Here is a 23632-nt window from a genome sequence, read left to right as displayed (position 1 = left end):
AAACAACATCTCTCCTTTGCTGTGTATGTGACTATGGAGCTGTTTGGTGATGTCGTCTATTATGGCCTTCATAGAAGCAACAGGAGATTGTTGCATCCATCTAGAACCCTCAGAACTACAGTGCTATGATGTCACTCACTTCCACAGGCCTTGCAGAGTGTAAACAACAACAACCCAGCTTTGTTGTGTATGTAACCATAGGGATTTGTGATGTCACCTAGAACCTTCACAGCAGCGACAGCTTTATGAGGAGCATCAGCACTGCTCTGCCTGAGCAGAACCATCACCGCCATAGGTTGTCAAATAACCCGGGTTTAACCCACACAGGTAAGTCCAATGGGGTGCAGGCATGTCCTCTATGCTTACAGCTTCCCGTGGGTGTTGGTTTGATACCGTTTGGGGACAGCCAAGGAGGCATCTGCAGGCAACAAAGGTAGGTGTGTGCTTGTGTGTGTGTTTCCTATGCAGATCCTAAGCCCAGTGTCACATGCAAGTAGGAGGAGTAAGAAGGGTTCCTGGCAAATCCGGGTTATGGATTGCATTTAAAAAGGCCCCGTGGGAGTGCAATGGGCCCCTGTCTTGCTGCTTAGCAATAATGGTATGGGTTTAGGTTCTGCTGTGTGTACTGGTGGTTGACTGCCCCCCAGCCCAGAGTGTGCATGGAAAATTGTCTGGCAGCCTCCCTGACAGCAAGCAGTGATAGTGCCCATGAAGGGCACCTTGTTGGGCCCGCCCCTTTCACGGTTATCGCTTCTCGGCCTTTTGGCTAAGATCAAGTGTAGTATCTGTTCTTATCAGTTTTCATGCTGGTGGGGATGGGTGCTGCATGGAGGATGCAGGTGTACCGGGGCTTTCCGCTGCTGGTTCTGAGGAATCAGCTCGACGGCTGCCCCGATGTGACCTGTTCCCTCCGGGTCTCGCCATGAGGCTGAGAGGGTCTAGAGCCGAGGTACTTTTGTGCCTCGGGGAGTGGTGACCCCGAGGTGCCGAAACTCACTGGGAGAATAGACTCACTGGGTTGAAGCACGGGCACCATAATCTCTTCACCTTGTGGCACTCACCTCTTGATTCCCGGCCTTCTGGCTAGGATCAGAGAAATTTTTATAGATCCGGCCGGATGTCCGGGCAGTATATCTGCACACATTCACTTATTTATTTCTTTTTTGTCTCACTGTGTCACTTTTTGCGTGTTGTGTGTTCACAGGATTTGTCAGGATGCGGTAGCCCTTCTGGGTGTCCCTCCTGGCGGTCTAGGGGAGGTGTGTGTGGCCATTAGGTTCCGCACCTCCCTGCAAACACCCCGGGTACTCCTGCTTTGGCAGGGTACCTACCGTAATCGGCTCTGCGGGCAGATACCTTGGCTAACGCCAAGGGGGATGCCGGGAGCATTTGTGGTCCCCTAGTAGCTTCGGCGAAAAGGGACATCGAACCTGGAACCTCGCAGGTACCTTTTGGTCCGGAGGCGAAGGGTAAGGTTTGTTGGGGGGCCTCTCTCCTATCGGAGAAGGGCTTGCGATAGACCGCATCCTTTGTGCACGTTTTTTTAGTGTAACACGTTTGCACTTTTTCTTGCACTTTGGGTGAATCGAAAGCACGTTCCTCGGCTTTAGATAAAAAAAATCTGTTCTTATCAGTTTAATATCTGATACGTCCCCTATCTGGGGACCATATATTAAATGGATTTTTGAGAACGGGGGCCGATTTCGAAGCTTGCTTCCGTCGCCCTATGCATTCACCCGATATGGCAGTATCTTCGGGTACAGTGCACCACCCCCTTACAGGGTTAAAAAGAAAGATTCCTACTTTCATTGCTACCTGCTTGCTGGCTAGCCAGCTAGCCATTCCTGTGGGCCTTGCTGCTGCTGCAGCCAAAAAACAAAAGGTGGTGCTGCTGCTGCTTCTGCTGCTTCTGCTTCTGCTTGTGTCTGGCCAATGTTGGAGCGTCCAGGCACAGGACTTCTGCTGCTGCTGACTAAATGGCCTCCTTAATTGGATCATTTGAGTAGCCAGCACACCTGTGCAGGTAGGGCATGACATGATAGGCAGCTGCCTTGATAGCGGGTGGGTGCTGAATGTTCCTAATTGACAAAATAAGATTAATGCTTATGAAGAAATATAAAATCTCATCCCTTCCCCAATATCGCGCCACACCCCTCCCCTTAATTCCCTGGTTGAACTTGATGGACATATGTCTTTTTTCGACCGTACTAACTATGTAACTATGTAACATAACATGGGGGGGGGGGGGGTCTCCTGGCTGTTCACACAGGTGTGTCATTGCTGTACATTGACCATGCATTGCTTCTGTGGTATTGCAAAGGCAAAGACAAATGCTTCCAGCCATCCATTGCACTAATGGATTGGTCATCAGCTGGCTGTCTATGTCCCGCATCAATATAGACCAAAGTACAGAGGGTTAGGCTATGCTATTGTGCACCTACCTGATGCATCAGAAGGTGCGAGGCCCTTGCTAAATTCTGTGCACAGACTTTGAGATCTATACTTTAGACTGTATCTAAACCTGCTCCAACATGGACTGACATTCTGGCCTACTTTCAGCCGATGCGACTTGTCTGTCGCTGAACAGTCGCTTTTTATGTATTCAGCACCTATGTATAATGTTGTAAAAATGCTCTAGAAGCTAAAGTCGCAGAAATGTCACACATATTTGGCCTGCAACTTTCTGTGCGACAAATTCAGACAGGAAAAATCAGTATAAATCCTTAGAAAATTATCCCCCAGTGTCTCCATCTGCTGGCGGTATTGAATAAGCATTGCTGCACTGATGGGGTATGCATTAGACGAAAAAAAAAGAAGAAAAAGAAGAATAATACGCCCAGAAAAGAGGCGAAAAGGAGAAAAACGTAAAAAAACGTGAAAAAAAAGTAAGAGGAAGAGAAGGGAAAAAAAGGTGGAAATGGGTTTAAAAGTGATTTCGGCGGAGAAATATATATATATATATATATATATATATATATATATATATATATATACGCGCACACACACACATATATATAAACGTATTCTCCGTTGAGATATTGCAGCCGCTGCTGTGTCCAGGCCCAGGAGCCTTAGCACTGTGCTGTGATGTCACTCAATACCACTGACATCACTAGGTGTAAACAACATCTCTCCTTTGCTGTGTATGTGACTATGGAGCTGTTTGGTGATGTCGTCTATTATGGCCTTCATAGAAGCAACAGGAGATTGTTGCATCCATCTAGAACCCTCAGAACTACAGTGCTATGATGTCACTCACTTCCACAGGCCTTGCAGAGTGTAAACAACAACAACCCAGCTTTGTTGTGTATGTAACCATAGGGATTTGTGATGTCACCTAGAACCTTCACAGCAGCGACAGCTTTATGAGGAGCATCAGCACTGCTCTGCCTGAGCAGAACCATCACCGCCATAGGTTGTCAAATAACCCGGGTTTAACCCACACAGGTAAGTCCAATGGGGTGCAGGCATGTCCTCTATGCTTACAGCTTCCCGTGGGTGTTGGTTTGATACCGTTTGGGGACAGCCAAGGAGGCATCTGCAGGCAACAAAGGTAGGTGTGTGCTTGTGTGTGTGTTTCCTATGCAGATCCTAAGCCCAGTGTCACATGCAAGTAGGAGGAGTAAGAAGGGTTCCTGGCAAATCCGGGTTATGGATTGCATTTAAAAAGGCCCCGTGGGAGTGCAATGGGCCCCTGTCTTGCTGCTTAGCAATAATGGTATGGGTTTAGGTTCTGCTGTGTGTACTGGTGGTTGACTGCCCCCCAGCCCAGAGTGTGCATGGAAAATTGTCTGGCAGCCTCCCTGACAGCAAGCAGTGATAGTGCCCATGAAGGGCACCTTGTTGGGCCCGCCCCTTTCACGGTTATCGCTTCTCGGCCTTTTGGCTAAGATCAAGTGTAGTATCTGTTCTTATCAGTTTAATATCTGATACGTCCCCTATCTGGGGACCATATATTAAATGGATTTTTGAGAACGGGGGCCGATTTCGAAGCTTGCTTCCGTCGCCCTATGCATTGACCCGATATGGCAGTATCTTCGGGTACAGTGCACCACCCCCTTACAGGGTTAAAAAGAAAGATTCCTACTTTCATTGCTGGCTAGCCAGCTAGCCAGCCCTGTGGGCCTTGCTGCTGCTGCAGCCAAAAAACAAAAGGTGGTGCTGCTGCTGCTTCTGCTTCTGCTTGTGTCTGGCCGCTGTTGGAGCGTCCAGGCACAGGACTTCTGCTGCTGCTGACTAAATGGCCTCCTTAATTGGATCATTTGAGTAGCCAGCACACCTGTGCAGGTAGGGCATGACATGATAGGCAGCTGCCTTGATAGCGGGTGGGTGCTGAATGTTCCTAATTGACAAAATAAGATTAATGCTTATGAAGAAATATAAAATCTCATCCCTTCCCCAATATCGCGCCACACCCCTACCCCTTAATTCCCTGGTTGAACTTGATGGACATATGTCTTTTTTCGACCGTACTAACTATGTAACTATGTAACATAACATGGGGGGGGGGGGGGGGGTCTCCTGGCTGTTCACACAGGTGTGTCATTGCTGTACATTGACCATGCATTGCTTCTGTGGTATTGCAAAGGCAAAGACAAATGCTTCCAGCCATCCATTGCACTAATGGATTGGTCATCAGCTGGCTGTCTATGTCCCGCATCAATATAGACCAAAGTACAGAGGGTTAGGCTATGCTATTGTGCACCTACCTGATGCATCAGAAGGTGCGAGGCCCTTGCTAAATTCTGTGCACAGACTTTGAGATCTATACTTTAGACTGTATCTAAACCTGCTCCAACATGGACTGACATTCTGGCCTACTTTCAGCCGATGCGACTTGTCTGTCGCTGAACAGTCGCTTTTTATGTATTCAGCACCTATGTATAATGTTGTAAAAATGCTCTAGAAGCTAAAGTCGCAGAAATGTCACACATATTTGGCCTGCAACTTTCTGTGCGACAAATTCAGACAGGAAAAATCAGTATAAATCCTTAGAAAATTATCCCCCAGTGTCTCCATCTGCTGGCGGTATTGAATAAGCATTGCTGCACTGATGGGGTATGCATTAGACGAAAAAAAAGAAGAAAAAGAAGAATAATACGCCCAGAAAAGAGGCGAAAAGGAGAAAAACGTAAAAAAACGTGAAAAAAAAGTAAGAGGAAGAGAAGGGAAAAAAAGGTGGAAATGGGTTTAAAAGTGATTTCGGCGGAGAAATATATATATATATATATATATATATATATATATATATATATATATACGCGCACACACACACATATATATAAACGTATTCTCCGTTGAGATATTGCAGCCGCTGCTGTGTCCAGGCCCAGGAGCCTTAGCACTGTGCTGTGATGTCACTCAATACCACTGACATCACTAGGTGTAAACAACATCTCTCCTTTGCTGTGTATGTGACTATGGAGCTGTTTGGTGATGTCGTCTATTATGGCCTTCATAGAAGCAACAGGAGATTGTTGCATCCATCTAGAACCCTCAGAACTACAGTGCTATGATGTCACTCACTTCCACAGGCCTTGCAGAGTGTAAACAACAACAACCCAGCTTTGTTGTGTATGTAACCATAGGGATTTGTGATGTCACCTAGAACCTTCACAGCAGCGACAGCTTTATGAGGAGCATCAGCACTGCTCTGCCTGAGCAGAACCATCACCGCCATAGGTTGTCAAATAACCCGGGTTTAACCCACACAGGTAAGTCCAATGGGGTGCAGGCATGTCCTCTATGCTTACAGCTTCCCGTGGGTGTTGGTTTGATACCGTTTGGGGACAGCCAAGGAGGCATCTGCAGGCAACAAAGGTAGGTGTGTGCTTGTGTGTGTGTTTCCTATGCAGATCCTAAGCCCAGTGTCACATGCAAGTAGGAGGAGTAAGAAGGGTTCCTGGCAAATCCGGGTTATGGATTGCATTTAAAAAGGCCCCGTGGGAGTGCAATGGGCCCCTGTCTTGCTGCTTAGCAATAATGGTATGGGTTTAGGTTCTGCTGTGTGTACTGGTGGTTGACTGCCCCCCAGCCCAGAGTGTGCATGGAAAATTGTCTGGCAGCCTCCCTGACAGCAAGCAGTGATAGTGCCCATGAAGGGCACCTTGTTGGGCCCGCCCCTTTCACGGTTATCGCTTCTCGGCCTTTTGGCTAAGATCAAGTGTAGTATCTGTTCTTATCAGTTTAATATCTGATACGTCCCCTATCTGGGGACCATATATTAAATGGATTTTTGAGAACGGGGGCCGATTTCGAAGCTTGCTTCCGTCGCCCTATGCATTGACCCGATATGGCAGTATCTTCGGGTACAGTGCACCACCCCCTTACAGGGTTAAAAAGAAAGATTCCTACTTTCATTGCTACCTGCTTGCTGGCTAGCCAGCTAGCCAGCCCTGTGGGCCTTGCTGCTGCTGCAGCCAAAAAACAAAAGGTGGTGCTGCTGCTGCTTCTGCTGCTTCTGCTTCTGCTTGTGTCTGGCCGCTGTTGGAGCGTCCAGGCACAGGACTTCTGCTGCTGCTGACTAAATGGCCTCCTTAATTGGATCATTTGAGTAGCCAGCACACCTGTGCAGGTAGGGCATGACATGATAGGCAGCTGCCTTGATAGCGGGTGGGTGCTGAATGTTCCTAATTGACAAAATAAGATTAATGCTTATGAAGAAATATAAAATCTCATCCCTTCCCCAATATCGCGCCACACCCCTACCCCTTAATTCCCTGGTTGAACTTGATGGACATATGTCTTTTTTCGACCGTACTAACTATGTAACTATGTAACATAACATGGGGGGGGGGGGTCTCCTGGCTGTTCACACAGGTGTGTCATTGCTGTACAATGACCATGCATTGCTTCTGTGGTATTGCAAAGGCAAAGACAAATGCTTCCAGCCATCCATTGCACTAATGGATTGGTCATCAGCTGGCTGTCTATGTCCCGCATCAATATAGACCAAAGTACAGAGGGTTAGGCTATGCTATTGTGCACCTACCTGATGCATCAGAAGGTGCGAGGCCCTTGCTAAATTCTGTGCACAGACTTTGAGATCTATACTTTAGACTGTATCTAAACCTGCTCCAACATGGACTGACATTCTGGCCTACTTTCAGCCGATGCGACTTGTCTGTCGCTGAACAGTCGCTTTTTATGTATTCAGCACCTATGTATAATGTTGTAAAAATGCTCTAGAAGCTAAAGTCGCAGAAATGTCACACATATTTGGCCTGCAACTTTCTGTGCGACAAATTCAGACAGGAAAAATCAGTATAAATCCTTAGAAAATTATCCCCCAGTGTCTCCATCTGCTGGCGGTATTGAATAAGCATTGCTGCACTGATGGGGTATGCATTAGACGAAAAAAAAGAAGAAAAAGAAGAATAATACGCCCAGAAAAGAGGCGAAAAGGAGAAAAACGTAAAAAAACGTGAAAAAAAAGTAAGAGGAAGAGAAGGGAAAAAAAGGTGGAAATGGGTTTAAAAGTGATTTCGGCGGAGAAATATATATATATATATATATATATATATATATATATATATATATACGCGCACACACACACATATATATAAACGTATTCTCCGTTGAGATATTGCAGCCGCTGCTGTGTCCAGGCCCAGGAGCCTTAGCACTGTGCTGTGATGTCACTCAATACCACTGACATCACTAGGTGTAAACAACATCTCTCCTTTGCTGTGTATGTGACTATGGAGCTGTTTGGTGATGTCGTCTATTATGGCCTTCATAGAAGCAACAGGAGATTGTTGCATCCATCTAGAACCCTCAGAACTACAGTGCTATGATGTCACTCACTTCCACAGGCCTTGCAGAGTGTAAACAACAACAACCCAGCTTTGTTGTGTATGTAACCATAGGGATTTGTGATGTCACCTAGAACCTTCACAGCAGCGACAGCTTTATGAGGAGCATCAGCACTGCTCTGCCTGAGCAGAACCATCACCGCCATAGGTTGTCAAATAACCCGGGTTTAACCCACACAGGTAAGTCCAATGGGGTGCAGGCATGTCCTCTATGCTTACAGCTTCCCGTGGGTGTTGGTTTGATACCGTTTGGGGACAGCCAAGGAGGCATCTGCAGGCAACAAAGGTAGGTGTGTGCTTGTGTGTGTGTTTCCTATGCAGATCCTAAGCCCAGTGTCACATGCAAGTAGGAGGAGTAAGAAGGGTTCCTGGCAAATCCGGGTTATGGATTGCATTTAAAAAGGCCCCGTGGGAGTGCAATGGGCCCCTGTCTTGCTGCTTAGCAATAATGGTATGGGTTTAGGTTCTGCTGTGTGTACTGGTGGTTGACTGCCCCCCAGCCCAGAGTGTGCATGGAAAATTGTCTGGCAGCCTCCCTGACAGCAAGCAGTGATAGTGCCCATGAAGGGCACCTTGTTGGGCCCGCCCCTTTCACGGTTATCGCTTCTCGGCCTTTTGGCTAAGATCAAGTGTAGTATCTGTTCTTATCAGTTTAATATCTGATACGTCCCCTATCTGGGGACCATATATTAAATGGATTTTTGAGAACGGGGGCCGATTTCGAAGCTTGCTTCCGTCGCCCTATGCATTGACCCGATATGGCAGTATCTTCGGGTACAGTGCACCACCCCCTTACAGGGTTAAAAAGAAAGATTCCTACTTTCATTGCTACCTGCTTGCTGGCTAGCCAGCTAGCCAGCCCTGTGGGCCTTGCTGCTGCTGCAGCCAAAAAACAAAAGGTGGTGCTGCTGCTGCTTCTGCTGCTTCTGCTTCTGCTTGTGTCTGGCCGCTGTTGGAGCGTCCAGGCACAGGACTTCTGCTGCTGCTGACTAAATGGCCTCCTTAATTGGATCATTTGAGTAGCCAGCACACCTGTGCAGGTAGGGCATGACATGATAGGCAGCTGCCTTGATAGCGGGTGGGTGCTGAATGTTCCTAATTGACAAAATAAGATTAATGCTTATGAAGAAATATAAAATCTCATCCCTTCCCCAATATCGCGCCACACCCCTACCCCTTAATTCCCTGGTTGAACTTGATGGACATATGTCTTTTTTCGACCGTACTAACTATGTAACTATGTAACATAACATGGGGGGGGGGGGTCTCCTGGCTGTTCACACAGGTGTGTCATTGCTGTACAATGACCATGCATTGCTTCTGTGGTATTGCAAAGGCAAAGACAAATGCTTCCAGCCATCCATTGCACTAATGGATTGGTCATCAGCTGGCTGTCTATGTCCCGCATCAATATAGACCAAAGTACAGAGGGTTAGGCTATGCTATTGTGCACCTACCTGATGCATCAGAAGGTGCGAGGCCCTTGCTAAATTCTGTGCACAGACTTTGAGATCTATACTTTAGACTGTATCTAAACCTGCTCCAACATGGACTGACATTCTGGCCTACTTTCAGCCGATGCGACTTGTCTGTCGCTGAACAGTCGCTTTTTATGTATTCAGCACCTATGTATAATGTTGTAAAAATGCTCTAGAAGCTAAAGTCGCAGAAATGTCACACATATTTGGCCTGCAACTTTCTGTGCGACAAATTCAGACAGGAAAAATCAGTATAAATCCTTAGAAAATTATCCCCCAGTGTCTCCATCTGCTGGCGGTATTGAATAAGCATTGCTGCACTGATGGGGTATGCATTAGACGAAAAAAAAGAAGAAAAAGAAGAATAATACGCCCAGAAAAGAGGCGAAAAGGAGAAAAACGTAAAAAAACGTGAAAAAAAAGTAAGAGGAAGAGAAGGGAAAAAAAGGTGGAAATGGGTTTAAAAGTGATTTCGGCGGAGAAATATATATATATATATATATATATATATATATATACGCGCACACACACACATATATATAAACGTATTCTCCGTTGAGATATTGCAGCCGCTGCTGTGTCCAGGCCCAGGAGCCTTAGCACTGTGCTGTGATGTCACTCAATACCACTGACATCACTAGGTGTAAACAACATCTCTCCTTTGCTGTGTATGTGACTATGGAGCTGTTTGGTGATGTCGTCTATTATGGCCTTCATAGAAGCAACAGGAGATTGTTGCATCCATCTAGAACCCTCAGAACTACAGTGCTATGATGTCACTCACTTCCACAGGCCTTGCAGAGTGTAAACAACAACAACCCAGCTTTGTTGTGTATGTAACCATAGGGATTTGTGATGTCACCTAGAACCTTCACAGCAGCGACAGCTTTATGAGGAGCATCAGCACTGCTCTGCCTGAGCAGAACCATCACCGCCATAGGTTGTCAAATAACCCGGGTTTAACCCACACAGGTAAGTCCAATGGGGTGCAGGCATGTCCTCTATGCTTACAGCTTCCCGTGGGTGTTGGTTTGATACCGTTTGGGGACAGCCAAGGAGGCATCTGCAGGCAACAAAGGTAGGTGTGTGCTTGTGTGTGTGTTTCCTATGCAGATCCTAAGCCCAGTGTCACATGCAAGTAGGAGGAGTAAGAAGGGTTCCTGGCAAATCCGGGTTATGGATTGCATTTAAAAAGGCCCCGTGGGAGTGCAATGGGCCCCTGTCTTGCTGCTTAGCAATAATGGTATGGGTTTAGGTTCTGCTGTGTGTACTGGTGGTTGACTGCCCCCCAGCCCAGAGTGTGCATGGAAAATTGTCTGGCAGCCTCCCTGACAGCAAGCAGTGATAGTGCCCATGAAGGGCACCTTGTTGGGCCCGCCCCTTTCACGGTTATCGCTTCTCGGCCTTTTGGCTAAGATCAAGTGTAGTATCTGTTCTTATCAGTTTAATATCTGATACGTCCCCTATCTGGGGACCATATATTAAATGGATTTTTGAGAACGGGGGCCGATTTCGAAGCTTGCTTCCGTCGCCCTATGCATTGACCCGATATGGCAGTATCTTCGGGTACAGTGCACCACCCCCTTACAGGGTTAAAAAGAAAGATTCCTACTTTCATTGCTACCTGCTTGCTGGCTAGCCAGCTAGCCAGCCCTGTGGGCCTTGCTGCTGCTGCAGCCAAAAAACAAAAGCTGCTGCTTCTGCTGCTTCTGCTGCTTCTGCTTCTGCTTGTGTCTGGCCGCTGTTGGAGCGTCCAGGCACAGGACTTCTGCTGCTGCTGACTAAATGGCCTCCTTAATTGGATCATTTGAGTAGCCAGCACACCTGTGCAGGTAGGGCATGACATGATAGGCAGCTGCCTTGATAGCGGGTGGGTGCTGAATGTTCCTAATTGACAAAATAAGATTAATGCTTATGAAGAAATATAAAATCTCATCCCTTCTCCAATATCGCGCCACACCCCTACCCCTTAATTCCCTGGTTGAACTTGATGGACATATGTCTTTTTTCGACCGTACTAACTATGTAACTATGTAACATAACATGGGGGGGGGGGGGGGGGGTCTCCTGGCTGTTCACACAGGTGTGTCATTGCTGTACATTGACCATGCATTGCTTCTGTGGTATTGCAAAGGCAAAGACAAATGCTTCCAGCCATCCATTGCACTAATGGATTGGTCATCAGCTGGCTGTCTATGTCCCGCATCAATATAGACCAAAGTACAGAGGGTTAGGCTATGCTATTGTGCACCTACCTGATGCATCAGAAGGTGCGAGGCCCTTGCTAAATTCTGTGCACAGACTTTGAGATCTATACTTTAGACTGTATCTAAACCTGCTCCAACATGGACTGACATTCTGGCCTACTTTCAGCCGATGCGACTTGTCTGTCGCTGAACAGTCGCTTTTTATGTATTCAGCACCTATGTATAATGTTGTAAAAATGCTCTAGAAGCTAAAGTCGCAGAAATGTCACACATATTTGGCCTGCAACTTTCTGTGCGACAAATTCAGACAGGAAAAATCAGTATAAATCCTTAGAAAATTATCCCCCAGTGTCTCCATCTGCTGGCGGTATTGAATAAGCATTGCTGCACTGATGGGGTATGCATTAGACGAAAAAAAAGAAGAAAAAGAAGAATAATACGCCCAGAAAAGAGGCGAAAAGGAGAAAAACGTAAAAAAACGTGAAAAAAAAGTAAGAGGAAGAGAAGGGGAAAAAAAGGTGGAAATGGGTTTAAAAGTGATTTCGGCGGAGAAATATATATATATATATATATATATATATATATATATATATATATACGCGCACACACACACATATATATAAACGTATTCTCCGTTGAGATATTGCAGCCGCTGCTGTGTCCAGGCCCAGGAGCCTTAGCACTGTGCTGTGATGTCACTCAATACCACTGACATCACTAGGTGTAAACAACATCTCTCCTTTGCTGTGTATGTGACTATGGAGCTGTTTGGTGATGTCGTCTATTATGGCCTTCATAGAAGCAACAGGAGATTGTTGCATCCATCTAGAACCCTCAGAACTACAGTGCTATGATGTCACTCACTTCCACAGGCCTTGCAGAGTGTAAACAACAACAACCCAGCTTTGTTGTGTATGTAACCATAGGGATTTGTGATGTCACCTAGAACCTTCACAGCAGCGACAGCTTTATGAGGAGCATCAGCACTGCTCTGCCTGAGCAGAACCATCACCGCCATAGGTTGTCAAATAACCCGGGTTTAACCCACACAGGTAAGTCCAATGGGGTGCAGGCATGTCCTCTATGCTTACAGCTTCCCGTGGGTGTTGGTTTGATACCGTTTGGGGACAGCCAAGGAGGCATCTGCAGGCAACAAAGGTAGGTGTGTGCTTGTGTGTGTGTTTCCTATGCAGATCCTAAGCCCAGTGTCACATGCAAGTAGGAGGAGTAAGAAGGGTTCCTGGCAAATCCGGGTTATGGATTGCATTTAAAAAGGCCCCGTGGGAGTGCAATGGGCCCCTGTCTTGCTGCTTAGCAATAATGGTATGGGTTTAGGTTCTGCTGTGTGTACTGGTGGTTGACTGCCCCCCAGCCCAGAGTGTGCATGGAAAATTGTCTGGCAGCCTCCCTGACAGCAAGCAGTGATAGTGCCCATGAAGGGCACCTTGTTGGGCCCGCCCCTTTCACGGTTATCGCTTCTCGGCCTTTTGGCTAAGATCAAGTGTAGTATCTGTTCTTATCAGTTTAATATCTGATACGTCCCCTATCTGGGGACCATATATTAAATGGATTTTTGAGAACGGGGGCCGATTTCGAAGCTTGCTTCCGTCGCCCTATGCATTGACCCGATATGGCAGTATCTTCGGGTACAGTGCACCACCCCCTTACAGGGTTAAAAAGAAAGATTCCTACTTTCATTGCTACCTGCTTGCTGCTGCAGCCAAAAAACAAAAGGTGGTGCTGCTGCTGCTGCTTCTGCTGCTTCTGCTTCTGCTTGTGTCTGGCCGCTGTTGGAGCGTCCAGGCACAGGACTTCTGCTGCTGCTGACTAAATGGCCTCCTTAATTGGATCATTTGAGTAGCCAGCACACCTGTGCAGGTAGGGCATGACATGATAGGCAGCTGCCTTGATAGCGGGTGGGTGCTGAATGTTCCTAATTGACAAAATAAGATTAATGCTTATGAAGAAATATAAAATCTCATCCCTTCCCCAATATCGCGCCACACCCCTACCCCTTAATTCCCTGGTTGAACTTGATGGACATATGTCTTTTTTCGACCGTACTAACTATGTAACTATGTAACATAACATGGGGGGGGGTCTCCTGGCTGTTCACACAGGTGTGTCATTGCTGTACATTGACCATGCATTGCTTCTGTGGTATTGCAAAGGCAAAGACAAATGCTTCCAGCCATCCATTGCACTAATGGATTGGTCATCAGCTGGCTGTCTATGTCCCGCATCAATATAGACCAAAGTACAGAGGGTTAGGCTATGCTATTGTGCACCTACCTGATGCATCAGAAGGTGCGAGGCCCTTGCTAAATTCTGTGCACAGACTTTGAGATCTATACTTTAGACTGTATCTAAACCTGCTCCAACATGGACTGACATTCTGGCCTACTTTCAGCCGATGCGACTTGTCTGTCGCTGAACAGTCGCTTTTTATGTATTCAGCACCTATGTATAATGTTGTAAAAATGCTCTAGAAGCTAAAGTCGCAGAAATGTCACACATATTTGGCCTGCAACTTTCTGTGCGACAAATTCAGACAGGAAAAATCAGTATAAATCCTTAGAAAATTATCCCCCAGTGTCTCCATCTGCTGGCGGTATTGAATAAGCATTGCTGCACTGATGGGGTATGCATTAGACGAAAAAAAAGAAGAAAAAGAAGAATAATACGCCCAGAAAAGAGGCGAAAAGGAGAAAAACGTAAAAAAACGTGAAAAAAAAGTAAGAGGAAGAGAAGGGAAAAAAAGGTGGAAATGGGTTTAAAAGTGATTTCGGCGGAGAAATATATATATATATATATATATATATACGTGCACACACACACATATATATAAACGTATTCTCCGTTGAGATATTGCAGCCGCTGCTGTGTCCAGGCCCAGGAGCCTTAGCACTGTGCTGTGATGTCACTCAATACCACTGACATCACTAGGTGTAAACAACATCTCTCCTTTGCTGTGTATGTGACTATGGAGCTGTTTGGTGATGTCGTCTATTATGGCCTTCATAGAAGCAACAGGAGATTGTTGCATCCATCTAGAACCCTCAGAACTACAGTGCTATGATGTCACTCACTTCCACAGGCCTTGCAGAGTGTAAACAACAACAACCCAGCTTTGTTGTGTATGTAACCATAGGGATTTGTGATGTCACCTAGAACCTTCACAGCAGCGACAGCTTTATGAGGAGCATCAGCACTGCTCTGCCTGAGCAGAACCATCACCGCCATAGGTTGTCAAATAACCCGGGTTTAACCCACACAGGTAAGTCCAATGGGGTGCAGGCATGTCCTCTATGCTTACAGCTTCCCGTGGGTGTTGGTTTGATACCGTTTGGGGACAGCCAAGGAGGCATCTGCAGGCAACAAAGGTAGGTGTGTGCTTGTGTGTGTGTTTCCTATGCAGATCCTAAGCCCAGTGTCACATGCAAGTAGGAGGAGTAAGAAGGGTTCCTGGCAAATCCGGGTTATGGATTGCATTTAAAAAGGCCCCGTGGGAGTGCAATGGGCCCCTGTCTTGCTGCTTAGCAATAATGGTATGGGTTTAGGTTCTGCTGTGTGTACTGGTGGTTGACTGCCCCCCAGCCCAGAGTGTGCATGGAAAATTGTCTGGCAGCCTCCCTGACAGCAAGCAGTGATAGTGCCCATGAAGGGCACCTTGTTGGGCCCGCCCCTTTCACGGTTATCGCTTCTCGGCCTTTTGGCTAAGATCAAGTGTAGTATCTGTTCTTATCAGTTTAATATCTGATACGTCCCCTATCTGGGGACCATATATTAAATGGATTTTTGAGAACGGGGGCCGATTTCGAAGCTTGCTTCCGTCGCCCTATGCATTGACCCGATATGGCAGTATCTTCGGGTACAGTGCACCACCCCCTTACAGGGTTAAAAAGAAAGATTCCTACTTTCATTGCTACCTGCTTGCTGCTGCAGCCAAAAAACAAAAGGTGGTGCTGCTGCTGCTTCTGCTGCTTCTGCTTCTGCTTGTGTCTGGCCGCTGTTGGAGCGTCCAGGCACAGGACTTCTGCTGCTGCTGACTAAATGGCCTCCTTAATTGGATCATTTGAGTAGCCAGCACACCTGTGCAGGTAGGGCATGACATGATAGGCAGCTGCCTTGATAGCGGGTGGGTGCTGAATGTTCCTAATTGACAAAATAAGATTAATGCTTATGAAGAAATATAAAATCTCATCCCTTCCCCAATATCGCGCCACACCCCTACCCCTTAATTCCCTGGTTGAACTTGATGGACATATGTCTTTTTTCGACCGTACTAACTATGTAACTATGTAACATAACATGGGGGGGGGTCTCCTGGCTGTTCACACAGGTGTGTCATTGCTGTACATTGACCATGCATTGCTTCTGTGGTATTGCAAAGGCAAAGACAAATGCTTCCAGCCATCCATTGCACTAATGGATTGGTCATCAGCTGGCTGTCTATGTCCCGCATCAATATAGACCAAAGTACAGAGGGTTAGGCTATGCTATTGTGCACCTACCTGATGCATCAGAAGGTGCGAGGCCCTTGCTAAATTCTGTGCACAGACTTTGAGATCTATACTTTAGACTGTATCTAAACCTGCTCCAACATGGACTGACATTCTGGCCTACTTTCAGCCGATGCGACTTGTCTGTCGCTGAACAGTCGCTTTTTATGTATTCAGCACCTATGTATAATGTTGTAAAAATGCTCTAGAAGCTAAAGTCGCAGAAATGTCACACATATTTGGCCTGCAACTTTCTGTGCGACAAATTCAGACAGGAAAAATCAGTATAAATCCTTAGAAAATTATCCCCCAGTGTCTCCATCTGCTGGCGGTATTGAATAAGCATTGCTGCACTGATGGGGTATGCATTAGACGAAAAAAAAGAAGAAAAAGAAGAATAATACGCCCAGAAAAGAGGCGAAAAGGAGAAAAATGTAAAAAAACGTGAAAAAAAAGTAAGAGGAAGAGAAGGGAAAAAAAGGTGGAAATGGGTTTAAAAGTGATTTCGGCGGAGAAATATATATATATATATATATATATATATATATATATATATATATATACGCGCACACACACACATATATATAAACGTATTCTCCGTTGAGATATTGCAGCCGCTGCTGTGTCCAGGCCCAGGAGCCTTAGCACTGTGCTGTGATGTCACTCAATACCACTGACATCACTAGGTGTAAACAACATCTCTCCTTTGCTGTGTATGTGACTATGGAGCTGTTTGGTGATGTCGTCTATTATGGCCTTCATAGAAGCAACAGGAGATTGTTGCATCCATCTAGAACCCTCAGAACTACAGTGCTATGATGTCACTCACTTCCACAGGCCTTGCAGAGTGTAAACAACAACAACCCAGCTTTGTTGTGTATGTAACCATAGGGATTTGTGATGTCACCTAGAACCTTCACAGCAGCGACAGCTTTATGAGGAGCATCAGCACTGCTCTGCCTGAGCAGAACCATCACCGCCATAGGTTGTCAAATAACCCGGGTTTAACCCACACAGGTAAGTCCAATGGGGTGCAGGCATGTCCTCTATGCTTACAGCTTCCCGTGGGTGTTGGTTTGATACCGTTTGGGGACAGCCAAGGAGGCATCTGCAGGCAACAAAGGTAGGTGTGTGCTTGTGTGTGTGTTTCCTATGCAGATCCTAAGCCCAGTGTCACATGCAAGTAGGAGGAGTAAGAAGGGTTCCTGGCAAATCCGGGTTATGGATTGCATTTAAAAAGGCCCCGTGGGAGTGCAATGGGCCCCTGTCTTGCTGCTTAGCAATAATGGTATGGGTTTAGGTTCTGCTGTGTGTACTGGTGGTTGACTGCCCCCCAGCCCAGAGTGTGCATGGAAAATTGTCTGGCAGCCTCCCTGACAGCAAGCAGTGATAGTGCCCATGAAGGGCACCTTGTTGGGCCCGCCCCTTTCACGGTTATCGCTTCTCGGCCTTTTGGCTCCGATCAAGTGTAAACTTGGTCTGGGTCAGGGGTGCGGGTGTTCTGCTGAGCAGGAATCCGGAGTGGTGATCTTACTGTGGAATCGACAGACAAGAGAAGAACAATGGCTGGAAAGGAATACCTCCCTGCGATTGAGAAGACTGTACGTTTTGTGGTGGAAACTTCTGACCGGGGTAAGAATCGGATTGAGTACATTGGACATGAACTTGTGGAGAAATTGGGTGGTTTTGGCATGGATAGTTTGTTCTGTGTGCAAGAGAATAGGAAGCAAGGAATATATGATGTGTCCTTCATCTATGAAGCTGATTGCCAGAACTTCTATGAATGTTTGAAAAGAAATGCCAATAACCCTGTCTTGGAAAATGTAAAGTTTTTTCCTCTGTTTGAGATGGGAGTGAAGACTCTGTTTGTACATATGTACAATCCATTCTTAGACCCGGATATGATTAAGAACTTTCTAAGTATCTACTGTGAAAGTGTCCAAGGGGGAGTGAAGCAAACTAGTAGTTTGGGTGTGTTTAATGGCACATGGAAGTTCTTTGTAAAACTGAAGCTGGATCCTGGGAGCATTGGTGGAGTGAAACACCCACCGGCCAATTTTTCAATCGCCGGAAACCGGGGTTATGTCTATTATTATGGCCAGCCATTGTTTTGCCGTGATTGTTTGCTGTTTGGACATGTTAAAGAGGCTTGTCCAGGTAATAAGAAGTGCCGAAATTGTAAAATGCCAGGGCATGAAGCGGGAGCTTGTCCACAGCCCAGAACTTGTGATCTTTGTGGCCTTGTTGGACATGTGTATAGAAATTGTCCGGAGGTGGCTAAAAGGGAGAAGGAGAAAGAGGCCAGAAAAGATTTGGCAATTAAAAAAAGGGAAAAGGCAAAGGCAGACATGGCAGAAAAGAGTGTGATTGCTATTATTGAGAAAGCAACGGTGGTGGAAGAGAAGGTGCAGGAGGAGATTGAAGAGGAGATGGAGGAGGAGGTGAGAATTGAAGAGGTGCCTAGTCCTCAGGTGTCTGGCACTCAAAAAGTTGAATGGTCGAATTCAGAAGAGGAAAGTGCTAAAGAGAGAGAGGAAGATCTTTTTCGTCCCCCACGGAAGGCGGCGAGAGGTGCCAGTGGTGAAAAGATGGAGCAGACGGTGGTGGAGACGAGTAATCGTTTTGCCGCAATATCTGAGGGTGAAATGGATAAATGCATTGGAGAAGAAACTTCTCCCTCGACACTGAGCCGTAAAGTTCATTAACTCTCTTCTAGGTTTTTTCTTCCTATGGGTTGTTATTTGATTTGATATGTCTTTTTCGGTTAGTTTGTCAAATGTTAGAGTCTTTAAAAATAAGAATAGAAGAGCGGCCATTCTGGAGGAATTGGCAGGAACTAATAATGACATAATTTGTCTACAGGAATGTGGATTGGATTTTCCTCCAAAAAAGGAGGAGTGGAGATATGGACCAGCAGTGTGGTCTTGCTCTAATGTAAATAGAAATGATGGAGTTGGGGTTTTGTTTAGGAATAATAAGTTTAAAGTTTGTAGTCAAATGGTGTTAAGGGAAGGAAGGTGTGTGTTGGTGGAGGTTGGGTTACATGGGTTTAAGTTTAAGTTAATTAATGTTTATGCACCTGTGAATAAGGAGGAGAGGGTGGGTTTGTTTGAAATAATTAAGGGGTTTTTGTCTGGGAAGGAACCAGTGTTGTTAGTAGGTGATTTCAACTGTGAGATTGGGAGGGATGCGGATGTTTCTGGAAATATGCTTAAGAGTATGGTGAGTGATTTCAAGTTAAGAGATGTGGTTGAAGTGTGTGGTGTGAATCCTGTGTTAGCAACATATCATGCTGAGAGTGGAAGGAGTGAGTCAAGATTAGATATGTGTTTTGTGTCCAAAATGATAGGATGTATGTGGTATAAGCAAGAGAGAGTGATTTATTCTGATCATGAGCGTGTGAGTTGTGGTTTGGTGTTGGATGAGATTTGCATAAGTGGGAGGGGTTACTGGAAGCTTAATGTGAAACTGTTGGATGAAAAGGAGGTATATGATAGGTATATTAAGAAGTATAAGTTATGGTGTGAGAAGAAAAAAGAATTTTTGGATTTATTGTGTTGGTGGGAGTGGGTTAAAGAAAGAACTAAGGTTTTTTTCAAGAGGGAAGGTTATAAAAGGAAAGCTAGGGAAAGAAAGAAGTATGAATGGCTGAATAAAAGGTTGGGGTTTCTCATTAAGTTGAAAAAGAAGGGATGGAGAGTGGATGGTAAGATTGATGCTGTGAAAAGAGATATAAAGGATTGGTTGAATGAAAGAGGAAAAGAGTTAATGTACCGAGCAAAAGTGGACAAATTGGAGAAGGATGAAAAGTGTTCAAGATATTTTTTTAAGAAAGTGATTGGGAGAAAGGATGATTTAGTGAGTGTGTATGATAAGGATGGTGGTTTGGTGAGAGGCAAAGCTGTACTGAATGTGGTGAAAGAGTTTTATGAGGACTTATATGCAGTCAAACAGTGTGATAGGGGTTTGGCTGAGGAAGTGCTGGAAGTGATTGATAAGAAGGTAGATAGTAATGAGTATGAGAGTTTAATGAGAGAGATTGGAATGGAAGAGATTAAAAGGACGGTTGATAGTATGGCTAAAAATAAGACTCCTGGAGAGGATGGGTTGCCGGCTGAGTTTTATGTGAAATTGTGGGATGTACTGAAGGATGATATGGAGAGTATCTTTAAGTATATGTGGGCTAATGGAAGATTGGTGGAAAGTATGAAGAGTGGGATAGTGGTTTTGATTTATAAGAAAGGGGATGTGAATGATATAAGGAATTGGAGGCCGATAACTTTGTTGAATGTGGATTATAAAATATTTGCAAAGCTGATTACAAATAGAATGAGGGACGTGATAGAGCAAGTGATTGGGGAGGAGCAAGTGTGTGGTGTGCCAGGAAGAAGAATTATTGAGAATTTGTGTTTGTTGAGAGATATATTGTGGGATGGTATGTGTAGAAAGCAGGTGGTTCGTGTGTTGTCAATTGATTTTGAAAAAGCTTTTGACCGTTTGTCGCATGGGTTTTTGTTTAAGGTGCTAGTTAAAATGGGGTTTCCAGGTGATTTTGTGAATATTGTGAGAATGTTGTATAAGGAAGTGTATAGTAAGATTCTGATTAATGGATGGATGACTGAGGAGATTAAAGTATGTTCAGGGGTGAGACAGGGATGTCCCTTGTCACCTATTGCTTTTATTTGTGCTATGGAACCATTATTAGAATTATTGCGTAAGGATAAATGTGTGAGAGGTGTGAGAGTTCCGGGGGGTCGTGGTAAAGAGGTTAAAGTGTTGGCTTATATGGATGATGTATGTGTGGTAAGTGAATCTGTTGCGGCTGTAAGAAGATCCAAGTTATTGGTAAGTCTGTTTTGTGGTGCGTCTGGTTTTAAGGTCAATTGGGGAAAGAGTGAATATAAATGTTTTGGTGGTGTGACTCAGAGTGAGGATGTTGGTATGGAAGGGGTGGAAGGGCCTATTCAAGTGTTGGGGGTTAAGATGGATGAACGGTTGGATGGTAGAAATAGTTGGGAGGATGTGGGGAAGAGAGTGCAAAAGAAATTGAATTTTTGGAGGTTGAGAGAGTTGTCAATGGTTGGTAAGGTTATGATAGTGAAGAGTGTGATTTTGCCAATACTGTTATATGTTGCTGTTGTGTTTCCGCCAAGTTATATGGTTTTGCGAAAGGTGAAAAGAATGTTATTTGTGTTTTTGTGGGGTACAAAGATGGAAAGAGTTAAGAGAGAGATTGTAATGAAAGATGGTAAAAATGGAGGAATGGACTTTCCGAATGTTGATGTGTATCTGGGTGTGAATATTGTTTTTGCTTTGAAAAGAATGATGGGAGGTGAAAAGAGTTGTGCATGTATGGTGAGATATTTGGGTGGCAGTGTGTTATGTAAATTGGGTTGGTTGGAAAGAGATTTGAGAGTGCCTTATGCTTTTGTGTGTCCTAGTTGGTATGTATATGTGGTGAAATTTTTGGAGAATTATAGGTTGATTGGTGTGGGTCCAGAAGTGTTTGTGAGTAAAAAGAGTATGATTGGGTACATTAAAAAAGACGAAGTTGAATGTTCAATTAATATGGTGAGAGCTGTAGATGTGGGGAGAGTGTGGAAGAGTATAATGACTGTTGGAGTAACAAATAGACAACGTGAGATAGTATGGCAGAGTTTGCATGGTGCGTTACCGGTAAGAGAATTTCAAAGAAATAGAGGGATTGGAAGGTATGAGAGGTGTCCAAGAGATGGGTGTGATGGGATTGAGAGTGTGATGCATGTATTTTGGAATTGTGAAATGGCGCAAGGTGTGTGGAAAGGGATGAGATTGCTGTTTAAAGAATTGACTGGTATAAGGTATATGTCGTATGATGTGGTTATGTTTGGACTTAGTATGGTAGGGAGAGATAAGGAAAGGGTTTTTTTTGTGTTGCTTGCCATTATTAAAGAAGTACTTTGGGATGTTAGGAATTTATGTGTATTCAAAAGAAAAAACGTGTCGGTGGAGGGTTGTATTAAGATGATTCTAGATAGGTTATATGTTGTTTATTTGTGTGATAGGAAGAATTTGGGGGATAAGGATGCTGAGGGGATATGGAAGTTTTTGAAATGGAGATATCTTGTAAGTTTGTAATTGGTGATGGTATTTATGTTTGTTTGAAATTGAAAATAAAAAGAAAGACCTAATGATGAGTTGGACTTTACTTCAGAAAGTCTAAGTGACGAAGTATGGAGTTGGATTTTGATGTTTTAATGTCCAAACCTGAAGGTTTAAAAAAAAAAAAAAAAATCTGTTCTTATCAGTTTAATATCTGATACGTCCCCTATCTGGGGACCATATATTAAATGGATTTCGAAGCTTGCTTCCGTCGCCCTATGCATTGACCCGATATGGCAGTATCTTCGAGTACAGTGCACCACCCCCTTACAGGGTTAAAAAGAAAGATTCCTACTTTCATTGCTACCTGCTTGCTGGCTAGCCAGCTAGCCAGCCCTGTGGGCCTTGCTGCTGCTGCAGCCAAAAAACAAAAGGTGGTGCTGCTGCTGCTTCTGCTGCTTCTGCTGCTTCTGCTTCTGCTTGTGTCTGGCCGCTGTTGGAGCGTCCAGGCACAGGACTTCTGCTGCTGCTGACTAAATGGCCTCCTTAATTGGATCATTTGAGTAGCCAGCACACCTGTGCAGGTAGGGCATGACATGATAGGCAGCTGCCTTGATAGCGGGTGGGTGCTGAATGTTCCTAATTGACAAAATAAGATTAATGCTTATGAAGAAATATAAAATCTCATCCCTTCCCCAATATCGCGCCACACCCCTACCCCTTAATTCCCTGGTTGAACTTGATGGACATATGTCTTTTTTCGACCGTACTAACTATGTAACTATGTAACATAACATGGGGGGGGGGGGGTCTCCTGGCTGTTCACACAGGTGTGTCATTGCTGTACATTGACCATGCATTGCTTCTGTGGTATTGCAAAGGCAAAGACAAATGCGTCCAGCCATCCATTGCACTAATGGATTGGTCATCAGCTGGCTGTCTATGTCCCGCATCAATATAGACCAAAGTACAGAGGGTTAGGCTATGCTATTGTGCACCTACCTGATGCATCAGAAGGTGCGAGGCCCTTGCTAAATTCTGTGCACAGACTTTGAGATCTATACTTTAGACTGTATCTAAACCTGCTCCAACATGGACTGACATTCTGGCCTACTTTCAGCCGATGCGACTTGTCTGTCGCTGAACAGTCGCTTTTTATGTATTCAGCACCTATGTATAATGTTGTAAAAATGCTCTAGAAGCTAAAGTCGCAGAAATGTCACACATATTTGGCCTGCAACTTTCTGTGCGACAAATTCAGACAGGAAAAATCAGTATAAATCCTTAGAAAATTATCCCCCAGTGTCTCCATCTGCTGGCGGTATTGAATAAGCATTGCTGCACTGATGGGGTATGCATTAGACGAAAAAAAAGAAGAAAAAGAAGAATAATACGCCCAGAAAAGAGGCGAAAAGGAGAAAAACGTAAAAAAACGTGAAAAAAAAGTAAGAGGAAGAGAAGGGAAAAAAAGGTGGAAATGGGTTTAAAAGTGATTTCGGCGGAGAAATATATATATATATATATATATATATATATATATATATATATAT

General features: G+C 44.9%; 6 non-coding genes and 3 pseudogenes across 6 annotated transcripts; all 9 read left to right on the top strand.

The window, feature by feature from the left end:
- The first annotated feature begins 746 nt into the window (after window positions 1-746).
- On the top strand, window positions 747-906 carry LOC130314929 (U2 spliceosomal RNA; annotated as a pseudogene).
- Window positions 907-1592: 686 nt separating this feature from the next.
- On the top strand, window positions 1593-1773 carry LOC130314915 (U2 spliceosomal RNA; annotated as a pseudogene).
- A 2093-nt stretch (window positions 1774-3866) lies between these two features.
- On the top strand, window positions 3867-4057 carry LOC130314859 (U2 spliceosomal RNA). Its single transcript, XR_008862476.1, has one exon. It is a non-coding gene; the product is annotated as a U2 spliceosomal RNA (small nuclear RNA).
- A 2076-nt stretch (window positions 4058-6133) lies between these two features.
- On the top strand, window positions 6134-6324 carry LOC130314858 (U2 spliceosomal RNA). The gene has a single exon (XR_008862475.1). It is a non-coding gene; the product is annotated as a U2 spliceosomal RNA (small nuclear RNA).
- A 2089-nt stretch (window positions 6325-8413) lies between these two features.
- On the top strand, window positions 8414-8604 carry LOC130314857 (U2 spliceosomal RNA). The gene has a single exon (XR_008862474.1). It is a non-coding gene; the product is annotated as a U2 spliceosomal RNA (small nuclear RNA).
- A 2079-nt stretch (window positions 8605-10683) lies between these two features.
- On the top strand, window positions 10684-10874 carry LOC130314856 (U2 spliceosomal RNA). The gene has a single exon (XR_008862473.1). It is a non-coding gene; the product is annotated as a U2 spliceosomal RNA (small nuclear RNA).
- Window positions 10875-12970: 2096 nt separating this feature from the next.
- LOC130314853 (U2 spliceosomal RNA) lies at window positions 12971-13161 on the top strand. The gene has a single exon (XR_008862471.1). It is a non-coding gene; the product is annotated as a U2 spliceosomal RNA (small nuclear RNA).
- Window positions 13162-15195: 2034 nt separating this feature from the next.
- On the top strand, window positions 15196-15386 carry LOC130314852 (U2 spliceosomal RNA). The gene has a single exon (XR_008862470.1). It is a non-coding gene; the product is annotated as a U2 spliceosomal RNA (small nuclear RNA).
- Window positions 15387-22237: 6851 nt separating this feature from the next.
- On the top strand, window positions 22238-22407 carry LOC130314926 (U2 spliceosomal RNA; annotated as a pseudogene).
- Window positions 22408-23632: the final 1225 nt, after the last annotated feature.

The sequence above is a fragment of the Hyla sarda genome, unplaced genomic scaffold, assembly GCF_029499605.1.
Source record: "Hyla sarda isolate aHylSar1 unplaced genomic scaffold, aHylSar1.hap1 scaffold_185, whole genome shotgun sequence".
Taxonomy (NCBI): domain Eukaryota; kingdom Metazoa; phylum Chordata; class Amphibia; order Anura; family Hylidae; genus Hyla; species Hyla sarda.
Note: the sequence above shows the minus strand (reverse complement) of the source record. Positions and strands in the feature narration are given on the sequence as shown.